This window comes from Galleria mellonella, unplaced genomic scaffold (assembly GCF_026898425.1).
Source record: "Galleria mellonella isolate WM207_F2 unplaced genomic scaffold, CSIRO_AGI_GalMel_v1 utg284, whole genome shotgun sequence".
In the NCBI taxonomy this organism is placed as follows: domain Eukaryota; kingdom Metazoa; phylum Arthropoda; class Insecta; order Lepidoptera; family Pyralidae; genus Galleria; species Galleria mellonella.
The window spans coordinates 559,467-571,837 of record NW_026442065.1 but is presented as its reverse complement, the minus strand read 5'-3'; the positions used below and the strand labels follow the sequence as shown (position 1 = coordinate 571,837).

The following is a 12,371-nucleotide window of genomic DNA, read 5'->3' as shown; positions in this document are numbered from 1 at the left end:
AATGAAGTTTACTTCTTCCGTGTTATTCCCATATTAATTTTAAAACGATTTAAATTGAAACATTATTATTTTTGTGCAGTTAAAAATTAAATTACGTTATTCAAATCTAAATTTAGAACATACTAGCTGTTTCCTCTACTTCGCACGTGTGTTCTAATGTAGAAAACGAGACCAAGTCTTCTTTTTTTTTTAACCCAAATTTATCATTTTTCCGTATGTATTTTCAAACGTTTTCTCTCATCCATACCTTGTTGTGAACATTGCAAACTAGATGTGGATAATATGGATACCGATTCGATATCTATATATCAGATTCACCTGGACATTGATGGAGGAAAAAGGGTCATCACCCATATCGATAACACCAATATCGATCGGATATCTATTTTCGAATATGTTAAAAATCTATTGTCCAATATTATTTTTTTAAATAACACACTTTTAACATATTCATTATTGGACAAATATACAGATATTATATCTAGAAATATATATACTGCTATATATTACTTACCCCTATTGCAAATAACAAAAAAAAAACTATCCAAATAGGTACATTCGGGGAGAAAGGGATTGTTAGCAATGGAGTTTGACAGCCCCATTGCTAGCAATATGCCCTATTAGATCGACCTCCACGTGATTTCCCTGGAAACCATCGTGAACAATTCTTGTTGAATTCGTCACGATGGGCTAACTGACCTGCTTCATCCTCACCTATCATCCATCACTGGTACCCCGCCAGTGTATACCGATAGCGCGGGTGGGGTTACCATTCCATTATCACCCAAAAAAAAAATAGGTACATTCGTTCTATTATTCGCGCGCGCGCGCACTTCTTTATTCTAATATTAAATCATATTTATTTTTACTCCACGAAACTACCTTTTACTTTGAATTGTCACTACTTTATTGGGGGAGACCTGGTGTCTAAGATACAAGTTACGACTGAGTTTAGGCTCCAGATCTCCCACAAATTACGATACTTTTATTTTGTATAAAGTAAATAATCTATACATTGTAATTTGTGGAGATGAATAAACTAATTATTGGGGGGAAAGGGATTGTTAGCAATGAAGCTTGACAGCCTCATTGCTAGCAATACACGCTATTAGGTCGACCTTCACGTGGTTCCTATGGAAACCATCGTGAACAATTCTTGTTGAATTCGTCACGATGGGCTAACTGACATACTTCATCCTCACCTATCATCCTTCACTGGTGCCCCGCCTGTGTATACCGATAGCACGAGTGGGGTTACCATTCCATTATCATCCATTAAACAAAAACTAATTATTATTATTATATTATTATATTATTATTATTATTATTAATAGTATGGGTATATTATAGTAGATATATTGACTTAGTAGAGTCAATACACGGTCTTATTTATAAGTTCAGTTACAATTGTGTTTTTAATTATTTAGGTACCTAAATAAATAACACTAATAAACTAACTAATATATATATATATATATATATATATATATATATATATATATATATATATATATATATATATATATATATATATATATATATATATATATATATATATATATATATATATATATATATATATATATATATAATAAGCCTACAATAATATTATATACCTATGATTTACATTTATATAAATTCACAATCCTCTATAACCAAAACACATTTTGTAAATATCGAATGTGTATAAGTACACATGTACAATTATGTACAAACAAAAATGTCTGGAACTCTGCAAATTTATCTGTGCCGTCAACTAATAACGTATGTATCTATATGTATAACACAGACCTCCGTCTATCTATTCCGAGGCCACAAATTCTTACATCTAGTCGAAGTTTCCTCCCACACTCGCAAGATATACTGCTTCCAAACATTATAGACGTATTGGGCGAACATTCCACGTTTTATTTTATTTTTTTACTTCAAAAACCAAACTTAATCTACCTCTAGCTGGATGTAAATTTTCGAAAATCGAATATTTTCGAGTTATCTACATATAATAAAAATGTAAAAGTCGAACGTCTGTACATAGAAAAAAAAAAACGCTAAAAACCGAATCAGGGGGATGTTAGAAGTGAAATAGTGTACATACAGATTTTTTCCAAATTTTTATTTCTCTGTCTGATTGTCTGTTTGTACGGGCTAATCTCAGATTTTAATGAATTTTTGCATAGTGGTACTTTAAATTTCCGGTCAATACTTTTAATCACGAAAAATTAAAGAGTTCCCGTGGGATACAACCGAATCAAAGTACTTCTAAAAAAAGAGGTACTCCGCTCTTTTTAATGTCGTCTGAAAAGAGAACGCAGTCAATTCGTGTATATAGTTTCCTCTGCTCCATTTAAACTATCGATTAACTCTCTTAGATTCATAAAAAAGTCAAATCTCAAAGTGTTTTGTTTTATTCTTTGTGCTTAAATTCTCAATTTGAAAACAACTGACATTTCACTTTAGTTCAAATAAGTTAATAGGAAGTTTTAGTTTTTATGAATAAGCGAGTTACTCCCCTCACGGAGAAATCGATACTTTTCGAGCCGAATGCGTGCAGATAATCGATGCCATCAATCGAATCGAACTCGAACAGTGCGTGCATCTGCACCCTAATACAACGCATGACGAGCGAATGATTTTATTATTTTATTACAGAAACATCGCTTGGAATTAAATGAAATTGGTCATAAATCTATATTACACTACGAGAATGGATTAAAATTAGTTGAACGCATATTACTTTGTTCGATTTTCAACCGATTTTATAAAGAAATAAGTTTTAAATTCGGTTGTATTTTTTTTTAATGTTTGTAACCTCATAACTCCGTCAACTGTACACCGATTTGGAAAATTCTTTTTAATCTGAAAGGATATACTTACAAATTAACTCCATAGTAACTTTATAAAAATGGGTTTAGAATTTTAATTTTTAAATAAAAATAAATGATATTAGATACTAACATGTCGAGCATTCACCATAAGAGTCCTATCAGCTTTAACTGTCCACTACTAAACATAAATCTCCCGTTAGGAGGGGCAGGGGGGTTGCCAATAGTCGCCACGCTTGGCAGGCGGACTGGCAACCGAAGTTAGATTTTTGTGATGTTTTAAAAGGGACGCTGCTGTCCATCCCTCCACTGTTAAGCTCCCTTAGTCGCCTCTTACGACATCCACGGGAAAGAAACATGGCCCATTCTATGTCTGGACAATACGGCATATAATGGGGAAAAGGGATTGTTAGTAATGAAGACTAAAAATCCCATTGCTAGCAATATACCCAACCAGGTCGACCTCCTCGTGGTTCCTCCTGGAAACTATCATGGTTAATTCCTAATGAATTTATCATGATGGGCTAACTGGCCTGTTTTCGTTCTCATCTATCACCCTACACTGGTGCTCCGCCAGCGTATCCCGTTAGCGCAGGCGGGGTTACCTTACCATTTTCATCCACCATAAAAAAAAATACGGCATATAATGAGTCAAACTGGCAATTGTGAAATCTCGTAATAAACAAATTATTTTGCGAATATATCTTGTAATTATTTGTATCTATCCATAATAAATTTACTGTTATCTTTTGGAGGAAACAGTGTAGGTATCTGTTATTGGAAAGGCTTATATTTATTTTAATATACATAGTTTATTGAACCAACACTTTATGGCACACGACATTTCTATGTATAGACTTGATAATGACAAAAATATGCAATAATTGCCACTTACAAAAAATATTTATTATATAACAAAATAAAAAAAAAAACAAAAGAAAATTACTATTGCTAGAACAAAAAATGTAAAAAATTTATTTTAATATTTCCATGGTACTGCTCATGTCTATAGGCGACGGTTACCACTTTCCATCAGGTGGGCCGTCAGCTTGTTTGCCATTCTAAGTTGTATAAAAAAAATGTTCTGTATTGAACGGTATCTATCTATCTATTTATTTATTTATTTATTTTCTTACTGCACTGTACGCACTAACATAGTTATATAATCCCTTGTTCTTAGCATAGATAGGACTATATATATATATATATATATATATATATATATATATATATATATATATATATATATATACGATAATATTTGGATAAAGTCTGTCGATCAGTAAACAACTATTTGGAAGACATGGACTTAGACATAGACAGTCACGCACCGGGGATCTTAATTTATCTTCAATACTCGAAGATTTACTTACACCCACATAAATGTACGTGATGAAGTGAGAACCAGTGCCTATTCAAGGTACATTTTTTATATAATATACTAGTTACCCGCCCCGGCTTCACACGGATAGATAGAAAAACACATTAGTTTTTTTTTTATGCAACTTAGAATGGCAAACAAGCTGACCGCCCACCTGATGGAAAGTGGACATGGACATAACAGAGTATACTGTCTCGTCCATAATACCCCCCATGCTTTGCCATTCCTGAGGACTCAGATGTTATTCCTCCGTACCCAGTAAATTCACGCCATATCCCACCATTCAAACCGAAACACAGCCATGCAGACAAAACTACTTTACGGTTGAAACATGAATGGGACAGAGGTACCCAAGCAATCGACTTTTGTACAAAGTCTCCCTCTGGTAAAATCCCTATAAGTGAAATATAATATTTGCAAAATTTTGAATCATTTATTTGATTATTTATTTATTTATTCATTAGTACACGTACAATAGTACAAGGCAAACTTAATGCTAAAAGCATTAAATTCGCCTCTCTCAGTCTACCTTAGGGAAATGCCAGAATACACGAATGCGGCACTAGTAATAATTTATATATTTAATATTTTATTATACAACAAGAAGCATCAAGGTCGGCCATCTAGCGACTACAATTCGTCTTCACCTTACGCTGTCTTATTCTACAAACATTTTTCCTTGACTAAATCGATTTATCTATGTCTTTAACCTCTTTTGTTTTCAATAGATGGTAATGACATGGTAACCCCGCCTACGCTAACGGTATATACTGACTGGTGCCCCACCAGTGAGGGATGATAGGTGACGATGAATGGGCAGGTTAGTTAGCCCACCGTGATGAATACACCATGAATTCAGCACGATGGTTTCCATTGGGGCCACCTGGAGGTCGATCTGATAGGGTATATTGCTAACAAAAAGACTAGCAATCCGCATTACTAACAATCCCTTTCCCCCTTTGTCTTTAGGATTTACGAGTATGTCGTTTTCCATTCCATACAGTGTTTATATTATATTATATCCCAGGGAAGGCAAACGGGAAAGAGGCAGACCCTGCATAAGATGGGATGATGACATCAGGGAAGTGGCTGGATAAATGTGGGACAGAGTGGCTCAGGATAGGCAAGAGTGGAAACGGTTGGAGGACGCCTTTGCCAAATGGCAAACAGATCTTCAAAAAATAAGCAAGAAACAATTATTAGAATAAGTTATTTTAAGTTTTCTTTTTATTTTAATTTTATGTTTGTTTTTAATGTACTAAGTTGATCTTGACAAAGGCTATATTATTACAGTGTTTATACATCAAATCCCATAGTGATTACGTAATCAATTACTATGCAATTTTTTTAAGCTTAAAAATAAGATTTGCACATTACAGGGTTGAGAGGGTAACAAACAAAATAAAAAAAAACCTCACTTTTACATTTATATTATTATTTAGGATTATCAAATAAAAAATATTATACCTAATAGATGAGCCATTGCAGGATGAACACGGAACAGTGCCTAAATTCATCGAATCCATTTATCAATACACATATTAAATTTATTACAATCAGCAGCGCGATTTCCGATCGCAGGGTGATGCAACACAAGTGAATCGATTGCAGGCAGCGCGCCATGCGACACCGAAGCCGTATTGTATACACACTCATTAGTACTGTCTGTCTGTTTGTTTAGCTGGCCGTGCGTACGGACCCTTGTATGCTTCAGACACGATTTATTTTTATTTATTTATTCTTTATTGTACACAAAAAAATACAAACATATAATATATATTAAATAAAGATGTACAACAGGCGAGCTTGACTCTGTAAGAGTTCTCTTCCAGCAAACCCTGAGTGGAAAGGAGCATTAATTACTAACGGGCAGTGTGCGTACAATAATAGGAGGAAACATTATAGTTGTTTCTATTAAAAAATAATAAATATGTTGACATATATACAAAGTAACTCATATAATTAAAATCAAAATACATACATATCTGTATACAATAATACATATACATATATACATAAACATAAAATATCTCTTCACATACAAAATACATACATATACATACATAGACATACGATGCTTGATTATATTGTTAAATTACCTCAAAAATTGTTTTTTTGTTTTTGCTTTACTATAATAACAATAATAAAAGATTTATTGCAAGAAATACACAGTCATGTGCTTACAGTATTTTCAAAGTAAATTATATGGGTATAAAATGTAGCATTATGCCCAGCACATTAGTTTCTAAACTAGGCCTAGCCTGTATCTTAGACACCAATGCCTTCAATTAGATACATATTTTCGTGCAGTTTCGCTATATTACAAATAGTACAAGATTCAGTAAACAACATGTTTTATATTACTAAAATAGGGTATCTGTAAAATAAATTACAATGTTGTATCAAGAAATGTGCTATTATACTTTACTATTTACAACTGTTTATTTTTATTACAATTACAATAAATATTGTTACTGTAAGGTCTAAAATTATGTAAAATGTATCCACGTGAATAACTTTTTACATTTTGCAAGTCATTAAAACAATATGCCTAAATATGTAATTCTATAACGATAATTAAAATCTATTTTAACGTTTTTTTTTTATGCAACTTAGAATGGCAAACAAGCTGACAGCCCACCTGATGGAAAGTGGTAACCGTCGCCTATAGACATGAGCAGTACCATAGACATAACAGAGTATATATAGAGGATATATTTCGTGATTAGTTTTAAGATTTGCTTTATAATAACATTTAATCAATAAAAATTAATTCACTTATTCGTTCAGTTAATTAAAAATTAACTAATACATGCGTCTTAAAGAATTTTAAAAGAAAAATTAACTAAATTCTAATTCTTAACTTATAATAATTTTAAGTTAAGCTGGGTATAATTTACCACATAATATTATTTAGTTTTAGTCATTAGTAGTTATGAAAGAACGGTTTATCCTAACACAAGCAGTTTTTACTTAACAGGAGATACCAAAACCTGTAATATAACTACCTCTGTATAACCTCTCAACTGTGTCGCGTCCGCTCAGCGGACATATAGATAATAATGTCATATATGCTGTTTTGTTTAAACTAGCTTGGCGATAAGCTTAAATTATTGTAAACAAACTACCTCTTGTCTCTAACGCCAAGAATGTACGTATAATAATGAAATAGGAGACCCACTTAAGTGTCAATTGAAGAGGAACTTTTTTGGTCCATGTTTATAAACAAGTGCTGTATAAAAAAATGTATTGGAACATAAGCCATTTTATTTTTATTTTATCAAGTATATAATATTGTACAAAAAATATATAACTTTACATACAGCAAGGTCTTAGTTTTTTAATAATTGAAAAATAAAAGGTAATTTATAAATGACCCCATTTTTTTCTCATAGAGCAGTTAGTTGCAATGCAATTCAAGTAGAGTGTAGTGTAAGAAATTATATAAGGAATCTAGTTGGAATATAAATCTAATCTGAATTTTGTATAATTCCAATTAGATTTCGGAAAAATCAGGTTTTTTAAACCTATACGCTAAAAATACTTAGTCTGTGTAAAGTCCGCTCACGGGACGCCACAGATGTGGATTTTCCACCATTTTGCATGACACAGTTGAAAGGTTAACGAAATAAATAAAATTACTATTATTAGTTTAAAACTAACTAAACTTATTGTATGCATACTAGATAAATGCTGGACACACTTAAATATTTCTATTTTCTTGAACTTGGAAAATAAAATCTGGCGCTGTCCGATCCGACCATCCGACCGAGCATATCGCAAGTTGTAACTGTCCGATGACAGTAGTTAACTTATCATTACGACTGGCAACACCACTACACCACCATAATAATGAAACTCTACTCATAGTAATATAGAGATAGATAGATAGATAATTTTATTTGCATTACTTTCAGCACACAAATTACAACAATTATTACATACACAAAAAAGCGAGATAACATAAATGACAAAAAAAAAATACACAAAACCAAATGCAACTTTCGTTTGTGAGTGTGCCATAGCAATACAATATATATATATATATATATATATATATATATATATATATATATATATATATATATATATATATATATATATATATATATATATATAACTATTAATGTCTCACTGTTGGGCATAAATCTTTTCCCCTCTACGTATTAAAGATGAATAGTATACCTCTTCTTTGCTTATTATAACAGTAACAGAATAATATAAGATGCTTTAAATTTAATATTTCAAAACCGATTATTTATAAATAATTAAAATTCGTAATTAAAAATAATAAGAATTCATTAAATTATCTATTTAAAATGTAGTATTATTAATATTTTAAATAAACAATAGACAGAATATTAAATGTCACTTTATTTTATTATAACAATCTCCACGTATGAGAACTCCTACAAGTATTTTTTTATACGACTTAGAATGGCAAACAAGCTGACGGCCCACCTGATGGAAAGTGGTAACCGTCGCCTATAGACATGAGCAGTACCATGGACATAACAGAGTTTCTGTTTCTACCATGATACCCTCCATGCGTTGCCATTCCTGAGGACTCAGGTGTTATTCCTCTGTATACAATAAATTCACGCCATATCCCACCCTTCAAACCGAAACACAGCCATGCAAACACAACTGCTTCACGGTTGAAACACGAATGGGACAGAGGTACCGAAGCAATGGACTTTTGTACAAAGTCTCCCTCTGGTAAACAACAAGTAGTCAAAGCAAGCAATGCTCATTATCCCACAACTTGCCTATCACATTGAATACTGCAAATAGATCTATATCTCTCCTTGCAACGTTCAATATGATATGTATTATTAGTAATTCTGTCAGTATGTACACTATTTCAATAGTGTATATGGGTTATGTGCTAATTAGACTATTTGATACATTAAATAACAATATAATAATAATTTATCCGTATAAATATAACGTTTTGCCTAATGGTTTACTAGTCGAGAACGCCATCCAGTGTTAAGTCCGCCATATGTACATACGAGTAGTTTCACTGTGCATTAAAGTTTAAATAAATAAAAAAGTAATAAATATATACTAGCAACCTGCCCTAGCTTCGCACGAGTGCAATGCTGATTCTAAATAGAGCTACCAACCCATTAAATACTTCTAAAATATCAATGTTTTCTACTACATATATTATGCATGTATATATATAAACTTTCACACATCACAAAGTGATTTAAGAGGAAAAAAAAACCGCATCAAAATCCGTAGTTTTAAAAATCTAGCATAGATAGCGACAGATAGCGGGAAGCGACTTTGTTTTACAATGTATTGTGATATATATGTATGTATAACGGAAATGTTTATAAATATATATGCATTACAGCGTCACGTCTCGTGCGAAACGAGACGCTGTGATGCAAAAGGCCAAATACTCCCTGAAGAGAACTTTTGACTGAAGAAGAAACAATTTTCAGAAACGACAAACATGGTAAGTTTATAAAACTTTCCCATGAATATATGTAAATAAAAAAATAAATGTAAGTTTTAAAAATAATACTTTATTACCGTAAATACCCACAAATACACAAAGATGAAAGATGGAAACTAATTGGTCTCGTACTGTGCGGTTTCTCCTGCGAACATTCAGACTGTGGAATGAGCTCCCTGCCGAGGTTTTTCCTTGAGACTACAGTATGAAGTTTTTTAAAACAGTGTATTAAGATTTCTTTAGGATTGGCAACGCGCACGTGACACCCCTAGTGTTGCAGGCGTTCGTAAGCTAAAGTGACTATTTACCATGAAACGAACTGTAGGGTTTTATATTTGTCATTTATATCTATATTTATTCGTTTATATAGAGGTATATATAATATTAGTATGTATGTACGTATAACAATAACTACTAGTACCGCATTCGAGTATTCTGACACTTTCCTATGGTTGACTGGGAGAGAATGCTTTTAGCATTTAGTCCGCCATGTACACATATTTGTACTGATCAATAAATAAATAGTTCAAGAAATCATTCATGGACGCCGGCACCAGGGCGCAAGGGGGCACACTTGCACCCCTCTGCCAGGAAAGAAATACATAGAAACATTAAGAATTTTTTTTTTTTAATTACTATTTGAATAATTCTAGACATCTAGGTTTTCGTCCAAACTTATTAAAAAAACATACATCTGTTATTTATATTTTACTAGTAAATAATATAGTATATAAATGCAAATGCATTTCTCCTTTTTGCCACGATAGAATATCATTGCTTTGCTCTTTTGAGGACGAAGCAATAAACTGAGTTGTGACCATTTTGTATTGTTATGGCACACGCACAAAATGAAAAATTGTACTTGTCTTTATATGTTTTTTTTTTTTAATAATTTCTTTAAATCGCTTCTTATGTATATCTGTATATGTTATAATTTGTGTGCTGTAAGTAATACAAATAAATTATCTATCTTTGAAATAGTTCTGGAAGCATCCATGGGATCATTTAGAAGCCCTATATTTACTTGCCGCTTCTTTCAATAGAGAAATATTCCAAACTCAGTTGCAGAATTAAGCTCGTTAACAGTTAAGTCATATTAAGTGTAACATAAACCTATATCTTAAATAATTATCTAATATATTAATATTTGTAACACATTAAGAAACATAAAAAAAATCTTTATATTATTTCTTATTTTTTACAAATTAATTAAATTTTTTTCACGTTAATTTTTTTTTATGCAACTTAGAATGACAAACAAGCTGACGGCCCACCTGATGGAAAGTGGTAACCGTCGCCTATAGACATGAGCAGTACCATGGACATAACAGAGTATACTGTTTCGTCCATGATACCCCCATGCGTTGCCATTCCTGAGGACTCAGGTATTATTCCGCCGCAGCCAGCAAATTCACGCCATATCACGCCCTTCAAACCGAAACACAGCCATGCAAACACAACTGCTTTACGGTTGAAACACGAATGGGACAGAGGTACCCAAGCAATCGACTTTGTACAAAGTCTCTCTCTGGTAAAAATTCTAAATCGAAAATATATATTCAAATTAATTTTAAGTTAAATTAAATATTTTCCAACTTACCAAATAATTTGAACTACACAACTTCCCCAATGTAAGGTACACGGCCACTTATCACAATTCTTAGCTTAATCACTTAGACCATTTGTAACTTAGTTATAACTTAGTAAAAAATATATCCACCCACAGTGACACTCACTACACAATATCTTTTAATTTTATTAATATTAAAAATTACACATAAATATTGAATCACTTGTATTAGTTTTAACAAATGCAATGTTTAAAAAGCGAGTCGATGATTAAAACGCGTGACGTCACAAGCGCGAAGTTTAAAAACTTACGCAGCCATGCAAATTCAGTTTACGCGAATGCGGAAGCAACGAAACCGTCGCGAAACACACGTCCGGCCGCCGCGATCTCGCGACGTAAACTGAAACGGCTTCGGAAGCAGCCCTTACAGTTTTCCCCGTTGGAAAAGGTGGACAATATGGTATTATGGGGAAAATGTGGTGTGCGAGCGAGACGGCCGCAGGAAGTTCTCGTTTCGTCTCGCACGTGGTGCGATGCGGTCATTTGCAACCTCTACGGTCATTGCCATGGGTAATCAAAATGTTTTTGTTCAGCAATAACTCTGTACTTGTATACTTCTTTTAAACTTGAAACGTAATAATTTTAAAAGAAATAAAAACCAACAACTGATGGGGATGAAAGGCTCTTGAGTGACGACCTCGTATAGGCAAACGCAGTAGGACAACCCTCCAATAGATAGAGCGACGACCTCAAATACATTGAAGGGAGTCAGTGGATGTAAGTGACTCGTTTCTTACGGCTGATATAATGATGAATTTTATAATAATAAATTTCAGTCAAATACAATGATTATCTAACCATTTTACCAGAGGGAGACTTTAAATAATTTCCACTTTCAGCAGCAACAATATTTCCAAACCGATACGACTTCAAGAAAAGAGCATATTCCTCTTTAGAAACCACAATACCAACCAATACCAACAAACAAAACTAAACACAACCTCTTTAAAAAAACAACAATGTACGAGATATTGTAGTAAACCTGTACATTGTCGGTGTTCATTGTGGGCGAAGGTCTCTTGCCATTAGTTGAGCTGTATGCTCATTTGCTCCATGTATAAATAAAAA

The 12,371-nt window shown here is 32.7% G+C and overlaps 1 protein-coding gene across 1 annotated transcript in view; it reads right to left on the bottom strand.

The window, feature by feature from the left end:
• Positions 1 to 11,622, bottom strand: part of LOC113512745 (uncharacterized) — a 582,714-nt gene extending 571,092 nt beyond the window's left edge. The window contains exon 1 of the mRNA XM_052895562.1: positions 11,274 to 11,622. The gene's annotated coding sequence lies outside the window, so the exon portion shown is untranslated. The remainder of the gene's footprint in view (positions 1 to 11,273) is intronic.
• Positions 11,623 to 12,371: the final 749 nt, after the last annotated feature.